Here is a 21,601-nt window from a genome sequence, read left to right as displayed (position 1 = left end):
TGATTTTATTTTTTTCTTGTGCAGAGCTGGCTTGTGGGATCTCAGTTCCCCGACCAGAGTTGAACCCTGGCCACGGCAATGAAAGTGCAGAGTCCTAGCCACCAGACCACCAGGGAACTGGCCTCAGAGCCTGAGTTTTGTAGGGAAGTTCTTACCTGACTGCTGGAGGGGGCAGCCCTTCTGGTCTGGCCAGGGTCAGGGGTGGGGGAAAGGGCAGGGAGAGAGAAATTCACAGCTGTTACGGGAAGCTTCAGCTTCTGTCTCTGTTCTATCACAGGGCTTAGACTGCAGCAGGAGGGATCTGAGTTAGCCACCTGGGAGAACTTCCGGACTGTGAGAGCTGTGGCAGGGAGGTTGGGCCCTTGTCCTCCTGGCCTGTTTGGGCAGAGATGTCGAGAAACAAGGGACATGGGCCTCGGTGTGGGGTGGTCGCCATAGAGACAATGACAGAGGTAGGGGTGGGATGACTTCTTGAGGAGGATCTGGGTCCCTTCTACTCCCCCACGAGAGAGTTCCCTCCTGACCTGCTGGAACGATTAGAGTGCCGAGAGTTTAAATGTAGGGGCAGCCTGACCTTGTGGGTAAAGAAGACTACTCCACTGCCCCAGCACCTGCCAGCCACCTGCTCGGGTTTGCCCTGGTCGGGTGGGGCGGGGCCTTGTGCAGATGCCCTCGGACCCTGAGCTGGCCCTGCTCTGCGAGGCAGCTGGCAGGCTTGGAGAACAGTGTCTGCCCACGGAACATTCAGTAAACCAATACCCTCCTGACTGAATGTGCCTTTGGTCTTTGGTAATCTCTGCCATCGGGTGGAGGTTGGAAAACCGGAGCCACACTCAGAGCAGACGCAGAGCTCTTGGCCAGTGGCCTGAGCGGCACGTCTGCCTTCTTGCTGTGCTCAAATATCAAGCTCCAGCCCCGGGAACAGGGGAACGTGCGGTCTTCCCCCACCCCCCAACCACTCTCTCTGCTTCCTCTCCTGCCAGACCTGCAGACAGGTGCAAGTTAGCTGGACTCGGCGAGACCCCAAGATCTAACCATGTCCAAGAAAGGAAACTCAAGCTTCCATTGATCAAATGCTTTAGGTACCCAACGAAAGCTGTTTTTCAGCCATCATTCCCTTGCTCCCCCGCCTCCTTCTGCTTTCCTTTGCTTCCTTCTCTCTCTCCTTTCTTGCCCAAATACTTAGAGAGCACCTACTAGATGGTGAGCCCTGGGCTAGCCCAGGTGCTGTAGAAAGTCCTTTCTCGGAGTTGCCTGCAGACAAGGGAGGGGAGGGGGTGCGGCCAGATCAGACAGGTGTGCCATTCTCCTTGAGCCACAGTCAAATGGAGAAGATCTTGGCTAATAGCCAGGCTTCTCAGGAGAGAAGTTTCTGGGGATGGTGGTGATCAGAGGTGGATGGCTTTGCAGAAGGACTGTATCTGTCTTGGGCCTGAGAGCATAAATAGCATTGAAAACAGAATTGTTTTTCAAATCAGAAGTGGCCTAACAACATTGCTTAAAGGCTAGAAAGTAGAGGGAAAGAAAGCAATCAAATTGCTCTGGCCTCCTTGTCATGCTGCCTGGTCCCGTGGTGGGCTGGGTATTAGGAGATCAATGGGATGCAGGGGCTGGTGAAGGTGGGAATGTTGGAGAAGGTGGAGGGAGGGTGAGTGGAGCACTGAGGAACCATATGCATGGAATGCAGGAGTGGAGAACAAACCAGGAGATTAAGAGGAAAGAGCACACAAAATCCCACAGTGGATGGGTCCTTGGGGCCTGGATCTGTTGTTCAGGCTGAGTGACATGGCTGAGTGATGGGCACTAGGAGAGAACAGAGCTGGTGACAGTTGTCTCTCTGGATTGTTCCTTGTTGTACCTAGTCAGGCCCTGGGTGCTTCTCCCTGCCCTTGGAGGCTGTGCCTGGCTTCTTTCTCCTCGTCCAGGCCAGTTGGCCTGCAGCTGGCTCGGAGGTGCTATCTGAGGCTGATTTGCTTCTGGGCAGAGTTTAACTTCTTCGTTAGTGGTGCTGGTCTTTGGGCCTATCTCTCCATCAGCCTGTGAGGTTCAGCACCCTCCCTGGAGCTTTTGTGTGTCTTGCTCACCTCTCCTGCCTGCTAGCTGGCGTGCTTCTCTGCAGGCAACAGAGCCCACCCCTTTTGGCCCACCCTCCCAGGCCCTGCTTCCTGTCTAATGGACAGTTCTGAGGCCATTTGTGGGAAGAGGTTTCAGTGGATCTGGGATCCATAGGGTGATCTGTCCTTTCTTCTTTCATGATTCCCCTTCCTCTACTTCCCCAGCTGCTCATGGGTGATTCATCCCCTGTACATCTCTTTCTTCTCTTCGCTCCAACCCCTGCCAAGTTCAGTTCAGTTCAGTTGCTCAGTCATGTCCGACTCTTTGTGACCCCGTGAACTGCAGCACGCCAGGTCTCCCTGTCCATCACCAACTCCCGGAGTCTACCCAAACCCATGTCCATCGAGTTGGTGATGCCATCCAACCATCTCATCCTCTGTCATTCCCTTCTCCTCCTGCCCTCAATCTTTCCCAGCATCAGGGTCTTTTCCAATGAGTCAGCTCTTCGCCTCAGGTGGCCAAAGTAGACCTTCTAAGATCCTGGCAAAGTTGCTGAGCTCACAGACCTTCCATAATAGGCAGCCTCCATCGAGGTGAAGGACAGTGTCTTAGAGTGGTCTGAGAAGGGGCAAAATCCACATCCTTGGGAGGCAGTGGAGGAACCATAGTGGCTGACAGTGTGGGCTTGGGACTCGAAGCTGCTGGGGTCAAGCCCTGGCTCTGTCTCTTGCCTTCTGTTGACCTTGGGCAAATAATTTAGCCTTTCTGAGCCTCAGTGTTCTACCTTGTGAAATGGGGACAGGATCTACTTCTCTTGTAGGCTCTGAGAGTTAACTGAGATAATGGGTGGGTGCTCAGTCCTGCGCCTGTTCAGAAGTCGTCAGTCAGTGTTAGTTGTCACTGCTGCCAGCACGTGGTCTTGGGTGGTACCGTACACAGTGCTTCTCTGAGTTCACTGATCCTGGAACAGCTGTAAAGATGCTTCTTTCTCTTTCATTCGAGAAAAGATATCAGGATGCAAGAGAGTGAGAATGACGTGGTTATAGGTGTAACCTTGAATCCACTGTATTGAAGAAGAAGAAATAAAGAAAAAAACAAATCATTTGTTCTTTGGCACAAAGAACTGTCCACGGTAAAATTCATTTATTCAACCAACAAATATTTGTGAAGTGCCTACTGTGTGTCACTGTTGTAGATGCTGAGGATACGATAGTGAACACAATAAAGAGCCTTGCCCTTGTCATGACTGTATTTTAGTGGGAGAAGACAAAGAATAATTTTTTTTAAGATATAAATATATTTGATGCTTGGATAACACAGATCTGAACTGTGCAGGTCCCTTATACACAACTTTTTCTCCACAAATATGATACCTGTATTTTCATTTTATGGGTTTTTTTTGGCCACTCTTGGTGGCATGTGGAATCTTAGTTCCCTGATGAGGGGTTGAGCCTGTGTCCCCTCCAGTGGAAGCTTGGACCACCAGGGAAGTCCCCCATTTTATGGATCTTTGTGGCAAAAAGTTTGTGTTCAGTTAGAGATTACAGTATGTGGGATCAAAAGAACTAGTCCTGATTCTACCCAAACTGTTTCAAATTCTTGCCCTTTGGTGAGTCATTTATCAATTCCTTTGTTTTGAGGGCAGAAAAAGCAGTATGTGGAGTTTTGACTGTGGGATGTGGATATTGCGTGGGTCAGTGCCTTTAACCCTTGCATTGTGCAAGGGTCAACTGTAAGTAAGAGAGCATATTAGGTGATAAACACTCTGCGAAAAAACAGAGCAGAGTAAGGGTGATTGGGAGCTGTTGTTGGTTGGGTATTGAAATGTTTTAAAATTTGAAAAATTCTAAAAGCTTATAAGCCTAGGCTTCACCGAGGAGGGGACATATGAACAAAGAATTGAAGGAGGTAAGAGAGTCACCCAAGCAAATATCTGAGGAATAGCATTCCAGGCAGGGGTGAGGCGGGCAGCAGGTGCAAAGGTCCTGAGGCAGAAGCCCACCCGAGATGTTTGAGAAGCAGCACAGGGGCCCGTGTGACTGCAGTGAAGATTGTAATAGGAGTTGAGGTCAGGGGTAACCGGGACCAGATCATCAGGGTCTGGTAGACACTGTAAAGGTTTGGCTTGTGCCTGAGCTGTTTCATCTAATGGCACATCGTGGAGGTCTTTTCATAATAGCACACAAAGAGCCTTCTCATTGTTTTCAGCTACGTAATATTCCACTGTGCATGGGTACTGCGTTTGATTTAACTAGTATTTTAGTTAGTTAGTTAGTCAAGTCGCTCAGTCCTGTGCGACTCTTTGCGACCCCATGGACTGCAGCCCACCAGGCTCCTCCGTCCATGGGATTCTCCAGGCAAGAATACTGGAATGGGTTGCCATTTCCTTCTCTAGTATTTTATTTAACTGTAAATAGCATGGACAGTTAGGTTGTTTCCAATTTTTTACTGTTTTGAAAAATGCTGCAGTGAGTAACCTTTTTATTTGTGCATAACACCATTTCATTTGTGCAGATCTGTCTGTAGGACACATTTCTAGAAGTGGAATTGTCTGGATGAATGTATGCATGTATAATTTTGATCGTGTCAAATTGGCTTCCATAAGGGTTGTATTAGTTGCCGCTCCCAGTGAGCAATTTGATTAGGGACTAGGAGGAAAATTTCTCTCCCTTCTGCATACCTCCTCCACATGTGAGCTTCTATTTTGTGTGTGCTGTGGCCTGTGACTCTTTGTGACCCCATGAACTGCAGCTGACCAGGCTTCTCTGTGCATGGAATTTTCCAGGCAAGAATACTGTAGTGGGTTCTCATTTCCTTCTCCAGGGGATCTTCCTGACCCAGGGATTGAACCCCTGTCTCCTGCGTCTCCTGCATTGCAGGCAAATTCTTTACCACCGAGCCACCAACGTAGCCACAGGGGGTGGCTTCTATTAGGTGCCTGTTATTTTCTTTACTCCTCATGACCCTCCTGTGAGCTGAGTATTCTTGTTCCCCTTTCACAGATGAGCAAACAGGAAAGAAAGGTCAAATAATTTCCCAGTGCTTACACAGCCAGAAAGATGTAGAACTGGGGTTCTGATGCCTGCCATTCCTCACCATGGCTTCATGAGGATGAGTCTGAGCCACCTTGCCTCTTGTTCCTCTGCTCCCCTGCCCTGTGCATGTGGGCATGTGGGCCTAGCACTCCTGTGCCTACATCCTGGAGAGCCTTGCAGGCCAGCGGCAGGGTGGGAAGAGGCCAGCCCTAGGGACCTGTGGTCACACTGGCTGAGGTGGCCTCCCCTTCTGTCCCTCCAAACATCAGCCCCAGTGGTGGTGAGACCGGGGAGGCTGCGATCTAGCTAATTCTGCTCTGGGTGGGGAGCTCCCCGCCGTCGTCTGCTGGGTCAGCTTGTTCCAGGGATTGGGTTTCGGCATTTCACTGATGAAAATAAATCAGGCTCTTTATTGCTGTGCGTGGCCCTTGGAACCTCTGCAGCCTGGCATGTATTTCCAGACTTCCTGTAAGTCACTGTTTCTGTCCTAGCCCCCAGGGGCTCTGTGTCTGCTGCAGAAATAGCCTTGAACGAGCTTGGAGCCTGGAGCCACCCAGGCAAGACCACACAGGAGAGGAGGATCGGGTTTACAGAGTCCAAGGGCTCTGGGACACAGACAGTGCCAGGCTGAGCATCTTCTCAGTGTTGGATCCTTGAGCATCTAGAATTGGCCAGGATTTCAGGGACCATTAGCTGCTTGTACTCTTCTATTGCATGGAGTAGTAAACTGAGGCCCATCCTTGATCACTCCTTGGTACTCTAGCCCTTTGACTCCTACTCTACTACTGTTACTGCCAGACAACGCTCTCTCTAGGCCTATGTATCATGCAGTGACCAGTTTGGATTTGGGGGGCTGAGTTGGAGAGAGTATATTTTAGCTACAGCTGGCAGGATAGGAGCCTGACGTCTAGGAAAGCTGTCTTGCCTTTGAGGGACATGAGCATGGGGAACTGGGAGCAGGAATGGATTTTCTTGAGGTTGAGGAGAATCTTCCGCCTGCATACCTGTCCCGATAGGGTGAGCGACCATCGTGCATGGACAGGAAAGAGCAGGCAGCTTTCTAGAGGGTTCTGACAAAGCCCCAGCAGGGGCTCTGCGTGCAAAGGGGACCTGAGAATCTTGACAGGCTCCCCTTTCACCCGCCCCTCCTTTTTTTCTGTTCAAACATTATTTGGCCCCCAAGACCCTCCTGCAGGGACATGGGGGCATCCTGCCCCAGATGGCAGGCCCACTGGACTGTCCTCCTACCCTTCAAGGCCAGGGCCTGGTCTAGCCCCAGCCGGACTGTGCAGGTTGCCAGCAGGGCCCCTTGGTTCTGGGAAGCAGCACAGAGCAGTCAGTGGATGGGGGCCAGGAGCTACTGGTGGCCTTTCTCATCCTTTCTCCTCCTGGACTGCGTCTTCACATCCTTACAGCTAGTCGATGCTGGTGCTCATTGGAGACTTTTGCCTGGTGTTGCTTTGATTACTTAAAAAACTGTTAGCAGCAAAGTGTTCTTTGATGTTTGCTCTTCTCCATCTCCAGGGGCAGTGAGATCAGATTTTGTTATGAAAGTGCAAAGCTTCTCAGATCCTTCCTTCTGCCTTTCTGCCTCCCTGTCCCCCTCTGTCTGTGTACTGCTTGACAACCTTGGAGAATCAGGCAGGTGCTCTTTACAAGAATGAAAGATTCCTGGGGTGGGGCCCTGGCTCCTGTCCAGGCCTGTGCCCCGTGGTGCTGTCTTTTCTGTGGGTCAGGAAGGTCACTCCCCGCTTGTTCCTCTTCACCAGGGCCTTCCTGCTTCTGACCCACACCTGCTCATGTGTGTGAGCTATGACATGAGTACTGGGAGACCCCCACGGAGATGCCTACTGAGCCTCTGCACTCGTGAGTGCAGAGGGACCCATTTGGGAAAGGAAGCAGAAACTCCACCCAGACTCCCATCCAACCCCATTTCCACATCCTCTCAAAAACAGAACCACAGAGAGCCCCCTGCACACACCCATCACTTGTGCATAGAACCCCGCTGACCTCCCTGCCACTGCACACCCCCACAGAATGAGGGGAGCTGTCTTTATAAAATATGACCAGTCTGGTAACCAGTACTTACGTGAGGTACTTAAATGGGCCTGTTAAGTACCACTGACATGGGATTGACCCCAAGAGATGGGTGTCCATCAAGGGTCCATCAAGGACCCCCAAGAGATGGGTTCCTTGTGTCAGCTGTGGACCAACTCTGGGGCAGTTCCCTACGAGTTGCCATAAATGCTTTGAACCCTGGCAGCATCGTTCAGATAAATGCCTAAAATTCCCAGGAGCCACTTCAATGAGGACAGCACCCACTTGGATGTCGTGGTTTGGGTTTGGTTGTTCTGAACCAGTGCTATGATTTGATCATCACTCTCCACTCCCTTCATCCCACTGCATCCTCCAGGCTCTCACTCTTTGCCCATCTCTCTCTTTCTTCCTTCCTCCTTCCTCTCTGGGAAGCAGAAAGAACTTGAGTGTCAGAGTCAGACTGGCAATGTAATCTTGAGCAAACCACAGCCTCGAAGTCTCAGTCTCTCTAGCAAGGATTTACCTTGAAGGGCAGTTGTCGAAACAAACAGGAAACATCCATTAACATGCAGGCACACAGTTAAAACTCACCCGCCCCGTTCTGTTGTGCTGCCTCATCCTTCCTGGCTCCGCAAGCTCCATGCCCCATTCCCCACTCTTCCGCCATCCTTCCCAAGTGAGGACTGCTACTGAGATGGTGTCGAGGGCTTGGGAGGTGATCCAAGTAGGGGAGGCAGGAGGGAGGTGAGTGGATCTGCCCTGTCCAGCTCAGCCGTCTGCCTGGGAGTTGGCGACTCCCTTCCTGAAGGTTCTCGGGCGCTGAGGCTTCTGCGTGACTCTTAGGAAACATGTTTCTGAACCTGGCCCTGTCTGCCGCCTTCCTGGGGGACTGTGTGGAGACCTTGGAAAGCTGGGGCCGTGCGAGGGGTGCGCTGAGCTCTAGGTCTGCCTGTCTTCCCTCTGCTGCGCTGGAAGGCAGGGAGGAAGTCCTGTGGGGGTGCTGAGACTTGTTTGTGTGCTATACCTCACACCTGGCCCAGGCAATGGCCTCTTGCCAGGGTCCTCCCTCTCCCCTAGACTTTCACACTGCAACCCCTGGAAAGTCCAGACCCCTCTCCTTGTGTTCTGCTTAGAACCAAAGTCTGAGAGTTCAAAGCTCATCTTGCTCTTATCTCTCATCTTACCCTGTTGGAAACTGAGGCCCCAGGAAGTGACTTGGCCAAGGTCTCGTGATGAGTTAGCGGCCCCCTGGGTTTGGGACCCAGGACTCCTGAGTCTATCCTGAGCTCTGTCTCTCACACCCCAGACTCCCTCTGCCCTCACTCTGGGTCAGCCACTCTTGGCTGTGGCACCACTGACATTGGACATGGGACCGTCCTGTGTGTGTTGGAGGATGTTTAGCAGCATCTCTACCCACTGGATGCAATAGGATTTCTTCCGGATGTGACAACCCCAAGTATTTCCAGCCATTTTCACATGTCCCCTGGGGAGCACACGACCCCAGGGGAGGACCACTGTCTAGGTGTCCCTTCAGCCCCTGTCTCTGACACCTTACGTCTCTCACTAGGGAGGGCGTGAGGTATTCCTTCCCCAAAGATGCTCTTTTCTGCTTCCTGCTTCCTTTCGAGGATCAGGCTGCTGGGAAACCAGAGCACTCAGCCATTTCGCTCCTTTACAATTTTTTTTTGCTATACTGGGTCTTCATTGCTGTGTGAGGGCTTTTCTTTGGTTGCAGTGAGCAGGGCCTACTGTCTAGCTGCGGTGCACGGGCTTCTCATTGCAGAGACTTGTCTTGTTGTGGAGCCCAGGCTCTAGGCATGCAGACTTCAGCAGCTGCTGCACACAGGCTCAGTAACTGTGGCTCACGGGCTCCAGAGTGCACGCTCAGTAGTTGTGGCACACAGGCTTAATTGTCCCAAGGCATGTGGGATCTTCCCAGACCAGGGGTAGAACTGATGTCCCTTGGATTGCAAGGTGGATTCTTAACCACTGGACTACCAGAGAGGCCCCATTTTGTTCCTTAAGAGAAAGAGCAAAAAGCCAGATCTGGACAGATGCCATCCTTCCTTCCTCGTGGTCCTTGGTGTTGAAGCTGTCTCGGGAGGTAGGAGACAGGGTGGCATTTTTGGGCATCCTGTTGGTAGTAACAGATACCACGACAGTTCCAGAGTTTGTTGATTGAGCAACATCACATTCTCAGAGTCTGGGCCGCTTTGTGAGACTCTTCTCTTTGCTGGACAGTCGTTGCCATGAGTTTTGAGCAGAGAAAGGACAGGCCAGATGATATGTCCTGAAGCTTAAGCATTGGGTGTATTTCACCTGGGCCCAGTGAGCTAGGGTCACCGAGGTGCTATTCAGGGTGGGGCTGGGTAAGAAAGGAGGACTGAAAAGCGGATGTCAGAGTGGTGCTTGTATGTATATGGTGCCTCATTTCGAGCACCGCTGTGTGCTTTTCTGCTGTGCTGAGTGCTTACACACATTATATCGATCTTTGCAATACTCTCTGAGATACCCATTTTATAAAGAAACAGAAACTCAAAAAATTAAGTAATTGGCCCGGGCTGCACTAAGCTAGTGAAGTCTAGTGTCTGTATTTAAGCCAGTGTCTACCTGATCCCTAAGCCTGTGTTCTTAGTCACTGTGTTCCTGGAAGATGCTGAAGTGAGACAAATCAGAAGGGCTGGGTTTAATTTTAGGTTGCATTACTAAAGGCATGTGTTCCAGAAGTTGGGAGGTGATAGTGGTGTCTCTCATAGGTCACATGGGTTGTCCCTTGCTTCAGAGTGACAGAAAACCTCTGGTAGCAAGTGCTCAGGTGGTGAGGGGAAGCAGAGGGAGGTAGGGCGGACTCAGGGGCTTTGGGGGCAGGGGTGGGGCAGGATTGTCTGTCAAAGGAGAGACTCACGAGGATGTGCACATCACATTCAGTGTCTGAAACTCTCGTGTGCAAAGATTTGGCTTGTCTGAGCCACCCCATTGGGTACCACAAACTAGTGGAAAAGATAAGGAGCTAAAATCAATCTGTTAGAGCCACCTCATGATGCAATGGGCTTTGGGGGGTAGATAGTAAGATCCTTATAACTGAAAACAGTTTAATATAGCTAGGACCTTTTTTTTTTTTTCGCCAAACCTGTCTGCCTTGCATTCTTAACTGGAGAGTGTCTTATAATTCCAATTCCCAGGCCCTACCCCTGACAACGGTCTTCCCTGGTGGCTCAGATGGTAAAAAATCTGCCTGCAATGCAGGAAACCTGGGTTTGATCCCCGGGAAGATCCCCTGGAGAAGGGAATGGCAACCCACTCCAGAGAATTCCATGGACAGAGGAGCCTGGTGGGCTACAGTCCATGGGGTCGCAAAGAGTTGGACACGACTGAGCAACTTTCACTTTTCACCTTCACTCCTGACAGTTCGGCCTCTGGAGGTCTGGGGTGCAGCCAGGAAGTCAAGGTTTTCACAGAACTCCCCAGAAGGCTTCTGGTGGGGTTAGTCCCTGGATGGTAGCAGGGAACCATAGGATCGGATTGCTACTCTCAAGAGATTGCTGTATGATGATGTTTCCAAAGTATGGTATATGGGCCAGACTGGTAATCATATATGAAATTATTTTAGGTGTATTTATTTTAATGCATATTAGAGGAGGAAGTATATAGCTTTTGTACCATATCTGTGATATCATGGATATTGATGCCTTGAACTACTTGAAGTTACATTTATTTTCAAAATTTTTACAAAATCTTATAAAATGATATTATTGATGGGGTTCAGGTGTGCAGATAAAGGTGAAGGGTGTATGCCAATAAAATCTAGGTTAACACTGTTGTGGGGCAGGGATGAGAGGGTGGACTGGTTGACTATAATCCTTTCAAGAGCCTAGTTTGTCTGTTAGTTCTAGAAGGTTCTATGGAGGTAAGCAGGATAATTACAGTAGTTTGTCCAAATTGTCATCTGACAACTGTGCTGAGGAGACTGGAAATCCTTCTGCCCCCCAGTTTGGAGTCTGGGGCATGAAACCCCTCTTCTCTCGTCCTCATTCTTGATGATTTCCATGAAGTCTTTGTCACTGGGCTGGGGGCCTCCTCATCTCCTCAGTGAAGATGCTCTTAGGATAGGGCGGGGGCCAGAGTATAGGGCACCATTTTTATTCTCCCACTTATTTTCCTTCTTTATTCTCAGCTCTTGCTGCCAGTGGTTTTTATCACTCTGAAGCAAGAGACAACTCATGCGGGCTCTCTGAGCTATGAGGGGCACCACAGGCCTATCACCTCCCGGTTTCTGGAAAACATGCCTTTAGTAATACAACCAGTGCAGCCAGTGATGCTGACAATGGGGAGGGCACTAGGGATGAGCTGTCTGCTCTGAAAAGGGAGAAGGAAGTGGCCTGCATCTGTTATGGCTCTCCCTCCCGGGCCTGCAGTGCCTGACCTGGCAGTGAAGGGTCTGGGCATCAGCATGGGGAGGCTCTAGAAGCACTTTAGGGTGGCAAACTCACCAGGGCTCTGGCAAGGAGACACCAGGCCCTGCGGCCCCCATTGGCCTGGCTGCAAATGCCTGGCCTGTGGGAGTAGGGTTGGTACATTAAGTTGATGTGCAGATAAGAGGTGGGCTTTGGCATCCTGTTGTCAGGGACTGCTGGTACTTTTAGAGGCACACCAGGACAGTGGTGGGGACTTTGGGGAGCCCCTTTGGCTTCTGAGGGGGCTGTTTTGGATCTGGGTGCCTGGGTGTGAGGGGAGATGTCACTGATTATTCCAGAAAGTTGTCCTTTCTGCCATTCGTGGTGGTCACAGGTGGGAACAAACTGAATATGAATGACCAGTCACCTGGAGGCCTCTCAGGTGCTCTGGCAGATCAGTATCCTTGACCAGACATCCACTGGCCTTCCCAAAGTCAGGTTTCAATGGTCGTGGTGCCTGGGCCAGAAGCCAAAGCTTTGCACTGAGAACCTCACTTTGGGGCTCCCTTCCCCCTCCCATCAGCCTGCCTTTGTGATACCCTAGTCCCTCCATTCAGGCCCCGCGGTCACCTCTGGGAAATCCAGGAGCTCATGGGTTTTTTCCCCTTTTATAAGCCAAGGAAGTGTCCTGGCTCCTAGACTCTGCCCTGTGGAGGTGGGGGGACGGGTGGGATGGAGGGGGAGAGAGGAAAAAAAGACTTCCACCTTATTGTTCAGCAGCTGGAAAATTGTTGTCATCTGTTCTGCCTTTCATTTGCTGAGAATGGGAAAAAAATGTGGAAAAATTTGGGGAAATAAATCTCAGTACCCTCATAGGAACTCTCACCCTTCCCCTCTACCTCACATCCCAGCCGTTTTGCTTCCACTTCTTCTCTGGGTCCTGGGGCCACAGTGGATTTGGGACTGGGGCTTTGCCGGGGTGGTACTGGGGCCATGCTGGGCTGTGCTGGGCCAGGAGTGGGCTGGGGCCATTGCTGGACTAGGATGGAGCCAGGGCTGGAGCTGGGCTGGCCCGGCCACTTCTCACTCCGTATGGAGGGCTTGGGAAGCCACTGTGATGTCATTCGAGAGCTGCATAGCTACAGGATGATAAGTGAAGCCCTGGGGACCCAGCTGGCTGAAATTACAGACAGAGTTTTATCCCACTGGCTTCCTACAAGCCAGAGTGAGGCAGAGCTGAGCGGAGAGGGGGAGAGAGCGAGTGAGAGCTGGAGGGAGGGAGTGTGTGTGTGTGTGTGTGTGTGTGTGTATGGGCAGGCAGGCGGCACTTGCTCCTCCCACTCCTGACAGTCCGAGGGAGCCTGAGTAGGACACAGACCAGCGGCGGTGCTGGGAGCTGCCGCCATGGAGGAATTATTTGAAACTTGAGGGACGAGGGGGCACTTCAGAGCACGTCTTTTCCCTTCCCTCCTCGCTCCCTCTGTCCAGAGGGTAAGTGTCTGCTGGGCAGGTGTTTCTCCTGTGTGGCTCCCTGCTAGACCTGGGGAGAGGGTGGTGGGCAGCTTCTGGGCGCGGGGGCTGGGGTCTGCCGTGGACCTGGACTGGGGAAGGGCGTGTGGCTCTGTGGGGCCGAGGCAGCAGTGTGCTGCCTTTGGGCACAGATGGAGCCGACCTGGCCACCTCCCTCCTGGACTCACTGCCCTGGGACATGGAGCAGATGCCACCTCAAATCTGAGGGGTGGCTGCATATGTAGGAGGGGGGCAGTGTATCTGAGCCAGCCTCACTCTTTGGAGTAATGGTTCATGGTGGAAGAGGATGGGGTGGGCAGAGGGCATGTGGTGGAGACGTTGACTAGCCCCTGAAACATTCCCACTTACTCAGGACAGCACCCCCAACTCTCCAGTTCTGTGACCTGAACTTTGTGGAACCCTCCCCACCCCAGGGCTGACCATTCCCCCACTGGCCTCCTGTGGGCTGCCATTCATGGCTTTCTCCCAACTTTGCCAGGACTCTTGGCGGCTCGACAGTCCCCCTGGCCGGGGATCTGATCTGTGAGCGTCCAGGCGGGTGCCTTGGCCTGGCAGAGAGGGACCTGGGTCGCTGTGGGCTTGGGAGCTATTTTTACTGTCCAGAGTGTGCCTGTGATAGCCGCTGCCTGAACAGGCTGAGGACAGGGAGTGGGAGTGCCAGGCTCTGCCCCTAGTGCCTGGCGTGGGAGCCAAAGGCCAGGCTGGAGTCAGGAGGCTGGCCCTGCAAGCTCACATTCACCTCGCAGGAGTGGGCGGGCCTGTGACCGGGGCAGGTCGCTCACTCTGCAGGCCTGGGTCCCTCGGGTCCGAAATAAAGGCCACCAGGATGCTTTCTGTCCCTACTCCCTCTCTCTGGAGGAATTCAAGTTAAGATGGTATCTGTATAAAGAGTGTGGGTCCTTCCTGAGGAGGGCCTGGGGACTCATCTATCATCACTGCTTGACCAAGCCCCGTGTCTTATATGGTGAGGTTCTTAGGCCGCAGTCACAGACATAGAGTACCCCCCGCCTGCCCCCCACCCCAGGCTCCTCCAGCCATCTTCACCTTGAAGCGCCATTAGGGGGAAGAGCACTCAATTTGGAGGCAGGCAGGCAGGCAGGCAGGCATGCGAGTCTGTATGCCCTCTGCTCTAGGTGACCTTGGGGGTTTCCCAGAGCCTGTGGAACAAACGAGGGGTTGGGCAGTAGATTAACAGAGCCTTTGAGGCCGTTCAGCTCTCCAGATCTCCTGGCTTTTAAAATGCTCTCTTGGCTCAGCCTACTTGCTTGGTCTCTCTCAGACCTCCTTTCCGTTGCCTCTGAGCGCTGGCTGAGAGCCGCGGGGCAGTAGCCGCAGGTGGGAGGGGGCTCTGGTTTCCATTTCTGCTTGAATGCTGGCTTTCTCCATCTTCTGAAATTCAGATGGGACTGCGTTTGGACGCAGGGCTTAGCGCCTTCCCCGTTCTTTCTTACATCAGCAGATTGGTGGGTGGCGGCCGGTTGTGGATCCTCCCTGGGTTCACAGAGGCAGGTTTGGGGTGACCTTGGTGAGGTCCCTTGTGCAGGGGACAGAGCCACCAGTGAGAAGAGTGGCAGAAGCCCTGGGAGGAAGCTTGTTCTCTTCTTTCCACTCTCGGAAAGCGCAGTAGGTTCCCTGGGAGTGCTGCGAAACGAGAAGAAAGACAGCTGTCTGTTTGGCTGCCCGGTGTCTTCTGTCCCTGCCCCCAGTGCTTGTCACTGTGGCCCCCATGGACTCTCCCCGGGGTGAACCTGCGTCCCTCGGGCTGCACCTGTCTCCTGCCCTCTTTGTCTCTCAGAGGCCGTGCCTCCTCTCTGTGGTTCCCCTTCAGAGACTTGGGACTTCTCTTCAGCCCCTAATTCTGAAGCTCTTCAGATCCCCCAAGGAAGCCCATTCCCATGTAGGAAAGTTCCAGAACTCTCTGCAAGCTGTTTTGAACAAAGGGTGGCCTCAGGCCCTGGCTGGCTGGCTCGGAGGGGTTGTGTGTGTGTCAGTGTAGGGTGGGGTGGGGAGGGGGAGTGGTCAGCATGGGTGGAGGCCAGCGCTGTCACAGAAGGGCCGCGGGAGGCCACACTTGAGCCACGGGGCTGAGGTTTCCCATAGCCCTCTCCGTCGTCGGCCCTTCCGCACTCACACACCTGTCCTGGGGTGGCTGCAGCTCGGCGTGTTGCCCTGGGCTGGGCTCCTTCTCAGGCTCCTGCTGCTAGAAGGTTTGCCTTTTCTACATGTCCTCCCATTTCTCCTGAATGGAGCCGGTGTTCCCCACAGAAGTCCAGATGATGGGGATGGACCCCCAGAAGCAGCACCCTAAATGTCATAGGCATATGTCTTAAGAATCGTGTGTGGACTCTGGGGTGTCCATCGCCCTCTGAAATGATGTGCAGAGTTTGTATTTGTGTGTTTTTTGGGGAGTAATTCATCAGATACCCCCAGGGGTTCTTGATTAAGAAAGTGAATGTCCACTGGACAGGGCTGGAGTGTGACCGAGGAGTCCAGTGAGGGATGCTGTGGGGTGAAGCTCTGGCTCAGCCAATTTGCAGGGACCTCCATGGGCACAGCCTATGCTACCAGTTCTGTAGAACACCCCTCTCATGATATTTTGGCGGCAATGTGTCTCTTCCCATTCAGGGAAGCTTGGAGTCCGCCTTGAATCCCTAATTTTCCACTTCTCTGGATAGCAGTGGAAGAAGAGCATCTCAGTGGCTTACAGGAGTATATAAAACTTTAATGTCATGCATTGGTTTCTCAGATGGTAAAGAATCTGCCTGCAATGCAGGAGACCCAGGTTCAATCTCTGGGTCAGAAAGATCCCTTGGGGGAGTGAATGGCTACCCACTCCAGTATTCTTGCCTGGAGAATTCCATGGACAGAGGAGCCTGGCGGGCTATAGTCCCTGGGGTCGCAAAGTGACAGACAGGACTGAGTGTCTGAGCATGAATGTCCTGCAAGAAGCAGTGATGGAGCCTCTAACGTGTACCAGACCCTGCACTCTGTAGGGCCATTCTGTATAGCTATGTGAGCTGTGCATTGAATTATATGCCCTCTTCACATACACCACGTTATGAATCGTACTGTCTGGGAACTAGGTACTGGAGGATTGAAGGAAAGAGGTAAAGGCCTTCCTCAAGGAGTTTAGTGGGGAAAACAAACATGGGCAATAATAGTGACCGTCTGGTGTGACCAGTGTTACGGTCATGGGAACAGGGCAATGGGAATTTAAAAAGTTTATCTGGGTCTGGAGGACTGTAGGAAAGGGGGAAGGCCGAGGGAGGCTTCCCAGAGAGGTTCAAACTGAGCCTCCAGGAGGAAGAAGAGGTTTGCCAGGGAGGTTGACGGTTGTCGCAGCAGGGTAGGGAAGGGACTTTTAGGAGAGCTGACAGCATGTTCGAGGCACAAGGTGGGAAAGAGCATAGAAACAGTAAGAGTAGAGTGGGGCATGGTCAGAGTATCGAGGACAGTAAGATGAGGCTTCAAAAGGCAGGCAGGGGCCAGATGATGAAAGGTCTGCATGTATGAGGATGGAGGGGGATTGGGCCTTACTTTGCGGGCGATGAGAGGTATGAAATGGAGACAAGAGAGGTTAGTGTGCCTGGAGGTTTCAGGCCCAGCTCAAGGTGCTTAGTTCCTGAATCTTGTCACTCTGCAGACTTACCAGTAAGCATCTGAATCTTCACCTGATGGTCTGGGAGGCCAGGCTCCGCATGGTTTAAGTGGTTGAGTTGGCTGAGTTAGCTATTAAGATGGGAATCATCCTTCTGGGTGATGGGTGTATTTGGTGCAGGGGTGAGGAGGGAGGGGCTGCTTTTCCTCTGCTTTTTCTACAGAATCACATCCCTCTGGCCTCCCTGGTACCCTTCTTCTGGCATTCACGTGCCACTTCTCAACAGCCCCAGCCCTAGCCCTGACCCACCTTCTCCCATAGCTGGAGAAGAGGTTGTAGCTAAAGGGTTAACATGCCCAGAACTGGCTCCCCTGGCTACCTCCTGGCCAAGCCTCAGTGTTTGTCAGAGCTCACCTACCTTCCTGACACACATGGTTTTTGATGCCTCATTCCCACGTTTAAAGTGCTGAGAGTCCTCTCGGCTTGCTGGGGCCCCCGCCTGCCTCTAAACCCCTGTGTCTGGGGTGGGCACCATGTCCCTTCCTGTTGGCAGCACATTGATTTTCCTCCACGTTGGTTGGTCATCACTGCTCTCGGTAATGTCTTTTAATGAATTGTTCTTTTGCTGGATGTGGACCCAAAGGATTTCTTATCATGAAGGGCCCCATCCTGAAGACCTTAATAAATCACTCATGGTGCACAGCAGGTCTGCTGTGGGACACAGAGGGGATCTCTCCTCACTGAATCACTTTCCTGCAGTCTACTAGGCTGGCACCCTTTCTTTTTCTTGGTTGGCCTGTCTGCCCCGACATCTAAACAAATGACCTCTCCCCACTTGACATTAGTGAGAGAAGCGAAGGTCCTTAACCTCAGGGCTCAAAACGCTGACCACCTGGGTCAAGGTTACTCAAGAGGTAACCCAGAAGCCTCAGGGAGCTAGTTTAAATGCTGATTCTTGGTCCCGCCCTAGATCGATGAGTGAAAATCTTTGGAGATAAGGCCCTGGAATCCACTTTTTTTTTTTTTTTTTTAAACAATCCTCGGAGGAGATTCTTAAGAACATGAAAATCAGACAACTGTCCAGCTTTTATCACCTTAATGTCCTGTGTTGATTTCTTTTGCTCCTTTTGAAGCACAACAGATGGACGCGTCTTTCCTTTCCAGGGGACTGGCCTGTTCTGTGCTTCCAGCCCCACTTGAACTCCCGCCGTTCACTGGAGGGAGCCTGGGGAGTAGGGAGTAGCCCACGTCCAGATCAGCTGGGGATTTTCCTCAGAGCTTTCCAGAAGCATGACACGCACATCTGAATTACGGCTGCCGTGGAATAGGGGCCCCTTGGTGCAGCCGAGCTCAGCGCTGAGGGTGGAGCCCAGGGCTTGGAGCAGCTGCTGGGAAGAGCGAGGTGTGGTCAGACAAAACAAGCAGGGCCTGGAAGAGACTGTGGACTTCACTTCCCTAGAGAAGCGGGCAGGAAGTCCAGTCTGGTCTGGGCTGGGGACCTGGGAGATCTCCCCACTCTGGGCTGCCCATACCTTGTGTTTCCCCCTTCTGCTCCATTGTCACCCATCTCAACACCCATGGGCCCATCCGGATCCCCTGTCCCCTCCCACTGGAGGTCCAACTCCCTCTCCTCTGAGATGCTTTTACCTGAGTCGGCCACGCCCATGACAGCTGCTGGGACTTGAAGATGCATCTGGTGGCTCCTAGCTTAAGAGCCTTGAAGCCAACCTCCCTTACCACTCCAGTTCCCTGTCCTCCCCCGCAACTATTCACTCCTCCCCTTTGCTCTGGCCGCCTCTCTCTTTTGCCCTTCCTGCCTTAATAGATTGAAACCGACATGTTCCGGCTCCTTGTGGTCCTGGTAAATAGCTCTTAATGTGGCCGTGGTCGATGGGGAGAAGGGGGTAGGTGAGCGTGTTGTATGGCACGGGGGACGCGGGCACTTTCCTTCATCTCTGATGGGAGCAGCAGGTGTTCGTGCCTCGTTGGGTCATGCTGGTGGTACGCCAGGGTTTCAGTCGAACCCCTCCGGGGGCTGACAGACCTGGGATGGGCCCGGGTGTCCTCTCTTATTTTGAAAAGGAAGATCACCTATTGAAAGTGTAGAACAGCCTGGAGTGTGCTGCCAGCCCTGGGCGTCAGGAGCAGCCGGCCCCTTCTTTGAGGACAGAAATAGACATTTCCATTTGTGCTTAGCAAATAGGATTCAATTAAACAGCTTCTACTTCTTCGATTTTCTTACTAAGCCCCAGTGGCCTGGCAGTTATTATCCTGTTGTTGTTCCTGCAAACAGTAGCCCACACTGGGTAAATGACAGGACAGGGGAAGTTTAATATTGGCATTTTCAAAGTCGATGGAGAGAGGGGTTGGCCCAAATGGGCCAAGATGTCTGGTAGCGGTGATCAGTGTGAGTTTCCTTTTCTGTCTTGGGAGATGCTTTCTTATCTCTCTTGCCAAAAACTCTTCTTTGGTGGACCCTAGGGAGATGCTGGAATGGGTGTGCTTTCTCCTGGAAGGAAGAGGCACTCAGGCCTGCGCTGGTTTACACGCAGGGAGTCTCGTTGCCTTCTGAGTATAAATGGGAGGCCATGGGACACCTTACCTTTCACTCCTCTCCCCGCTTCCTGGACTGTGTACGTTTGGACCTGGGAAATTAGGGGGTTCGGGGGAAGGAAGAGATCCCTAGTCCAGGAGGAATACTCTATCATCTCAGTGTGGGCTGCAGAATGGGGCCAGGGCCCAGGAAGGGGCCAGCAGCTTTCCTTTCAGGTGAGAAGGAAGGACAGCTCTTCAGATTCCCAGTAAGTGGTGTGAGGGGCCCATTCTTGAGGGAACCTTACCCTCCCCCACCCCACCCCTTCCCCACCAAGATATGAGTGGATGAGAACCTTCTGTCTGTAATGCTTTTCTCCTCTGGAAACAGCCAGCGGAGTCTCTGTTTTGTGAGTGTAGCATGGAGCCTGGTTCTTTGGAAAGACAGGGCATGAGGGGCAGCCTCTCAACTGCATTTCGGCCCGGTTAGGGATGATCCAGGGCTTCCCAGGTGGCTCAGCGGTAAAGAACCTGCCTGCCAATGCAGGAGATGTGAGTTCATTCCCTGGATCAGGAAGACCCTCTGGATGAGGAACTGGCAACCTGCTCCAGTGTTCTTGCCTAGAGAATCGCCTGGACAGAGGAGCCTGGCAGGCTGCAGTCCGTGAGGTTGCAAAGAGTCGGACACAACTTAGCGACTGAACAATAGGGATAATGCCAGGCGAGTTGGGAGAGGCAATGTGTGGACAACTGTGTCTCAGTAGCATTAGGGGCAGGCTGTTGGAGAATCGGACCTTCTCAGCTGAAACCCCATTTTAGTTCAGACCAGTGCCATCCCTGTAAGCCTTCGGCTGTGGCAGCACTCTGGCCCAGTATCATTTGGGGTCTGCTGCTGGCTGAGGTCCCAAAGCCCCAGGGAGAACTGGGGGCAGAGAGATGCTTCTGGAGTTACGTGAACGGGCAGCGCCTCCAGCCCCCAGGGGGTGTGTGTGCACGATGGGCCTCATCGAGCATCTTAGTGCTAGTGCTTGGGTGACGTCATTTGGTCGGCCTGTGGTTTGTGTGTGTGTATGTTGATCAGGATGTTCCTGTTTTGTGGTCGTCTGATCACTTGTTTTTGGCCGTGGGCTTCTGTATGAGTGTTTATTTTTAGAGGTTGCCACTTCTGGCCTGAGGGCTAGTCCTTGGGCATGGTAGGAGCTTGTATTTTCTTCAATGTTTGTGGCTTTAAATTTAAGTACTTATTTTGGGGTTTTGCTGCTTTTTTGTGTGTTTTTTCCTAAGGGTGTGTTTGTGTGTGTGTGAGATATAACAGCGTAGAATAATAAAAAAGTTATGTGGTCTTCAAAGTTCTGATTTACTTTTAATTTACTTTTATTTTAAATTTTAAATTAGTTCTGACTTAAAATCCCAGCTTTACCAGGTACTGTGTGCGTGCATGCTTAGTTGCTCAGTTGTGTCCGACTCTTTGCACCTCCATGGACTGTAGCCACCAGGCTCCTCTGTCCATGGGGATTCTCCAGGTAAGAATACTGGAGTGGGTTGCCATGCCAACCCAGGGATCAAACCGGCATCTCTAACACCTCCTGCGCTGCCAGGTGGGCTCTTTACCACCAGCACCACCTGAGAAGCCCTACCGGGTACTATGTGTCTGCAAACACGTGGTTTCACCTTTCCGAGTCTCAGTTTCTCCATCTTTAAAATAGGCATAACAGCCCCAATTCACAGGATTAGAGAGAATGTCTGTGTAAATGTAGCAAGGTGTTCCCTGCATGTTAGCTGTCAATATTAGCATTTGTGTGTTTGTATCCACGCTTGATCTTTTTGACTGGGGGTGCCTGTCTGGTGTACTCCATGAGTGCCTGTGGAGTGTCTGGGGGTTTGATTTGGGTGATTTCTGGTGGGAGTGTGTGTCTCTGGATGTCTTTGTGTCTGGTTTTCTGTGTGTGACTGTTGGTGTCTGGGCTGGAGTCTCTGCAGTGTTTGGGAGGGGGCTTTCTTTTCTTGCCAGTTGAGGGCCTGCCTTGGAGTGGGGGAAGGGGAGGGGTGTGTGTGTGTGTGTGTGTGTGTGTGTGTGTGTGTGTGTGAAGGCTGGAAGCTGGGCTGCTGACTGTACAGGGTGTGAAATCACTGAGTTCCTCTGGGCGGGGAAGTTCTTCGCTCCTGAGTCAGCCCTTTGGCCTCCCGCCACCCAGCGCTCACTTTTTCCTTTCAGAGAAAGTATTGCTCATGGCCCCCCAGAGTATCTGCAGACAAAATGACACAGGGGTCACCTCTCCCTGATGAAGACCTCTGCCTTTGTGTTCTCCATCCCTAAGCTGTTCCCTCTACTCCTGGCCCCTGAAGCTCCTTTCCAGAACCCCCACGGGCCCTGGCATTCAGAGGGAAACTGTTCTCTCTAACACCAGTCCTGCTGGCTT

At 52.3% G+C, this 21,601-nt stretch overlaps 1 protein-coding gene across 14 annotated transcripts in view; it reads left to right on the top strand.

Annotated features, from left to right (window-relative positions):
- The window catches only part of TNS1 (tensin 1), a 244,980-nt gene that overhangs the window by 172,150 nt on the left and 51,229 nt on the right, over positions 1 to 21,601 (top strand). The gene's annotated exons all lie outside the window — the stretch shown is intronic.

This window comes from Ovis aries, chromosome 2, assembly GCF_016772045.2.
Source record: "Ovis aries strain OAR_USU_Benz2616 breed Rambouillet chromosome 2, ARS-UI_Ramb_v3.0, whole genome shotgun sequence".
NCBI classification, from domain to species: Eukaryota; Metazoa; Chordata; class Mammalia; order Artiodactyla; family Bovidae; genus Ovis; species Ovis aries.
This window is presented reverse-complemented; position numbering and strand designations above follow the sequence as displayed.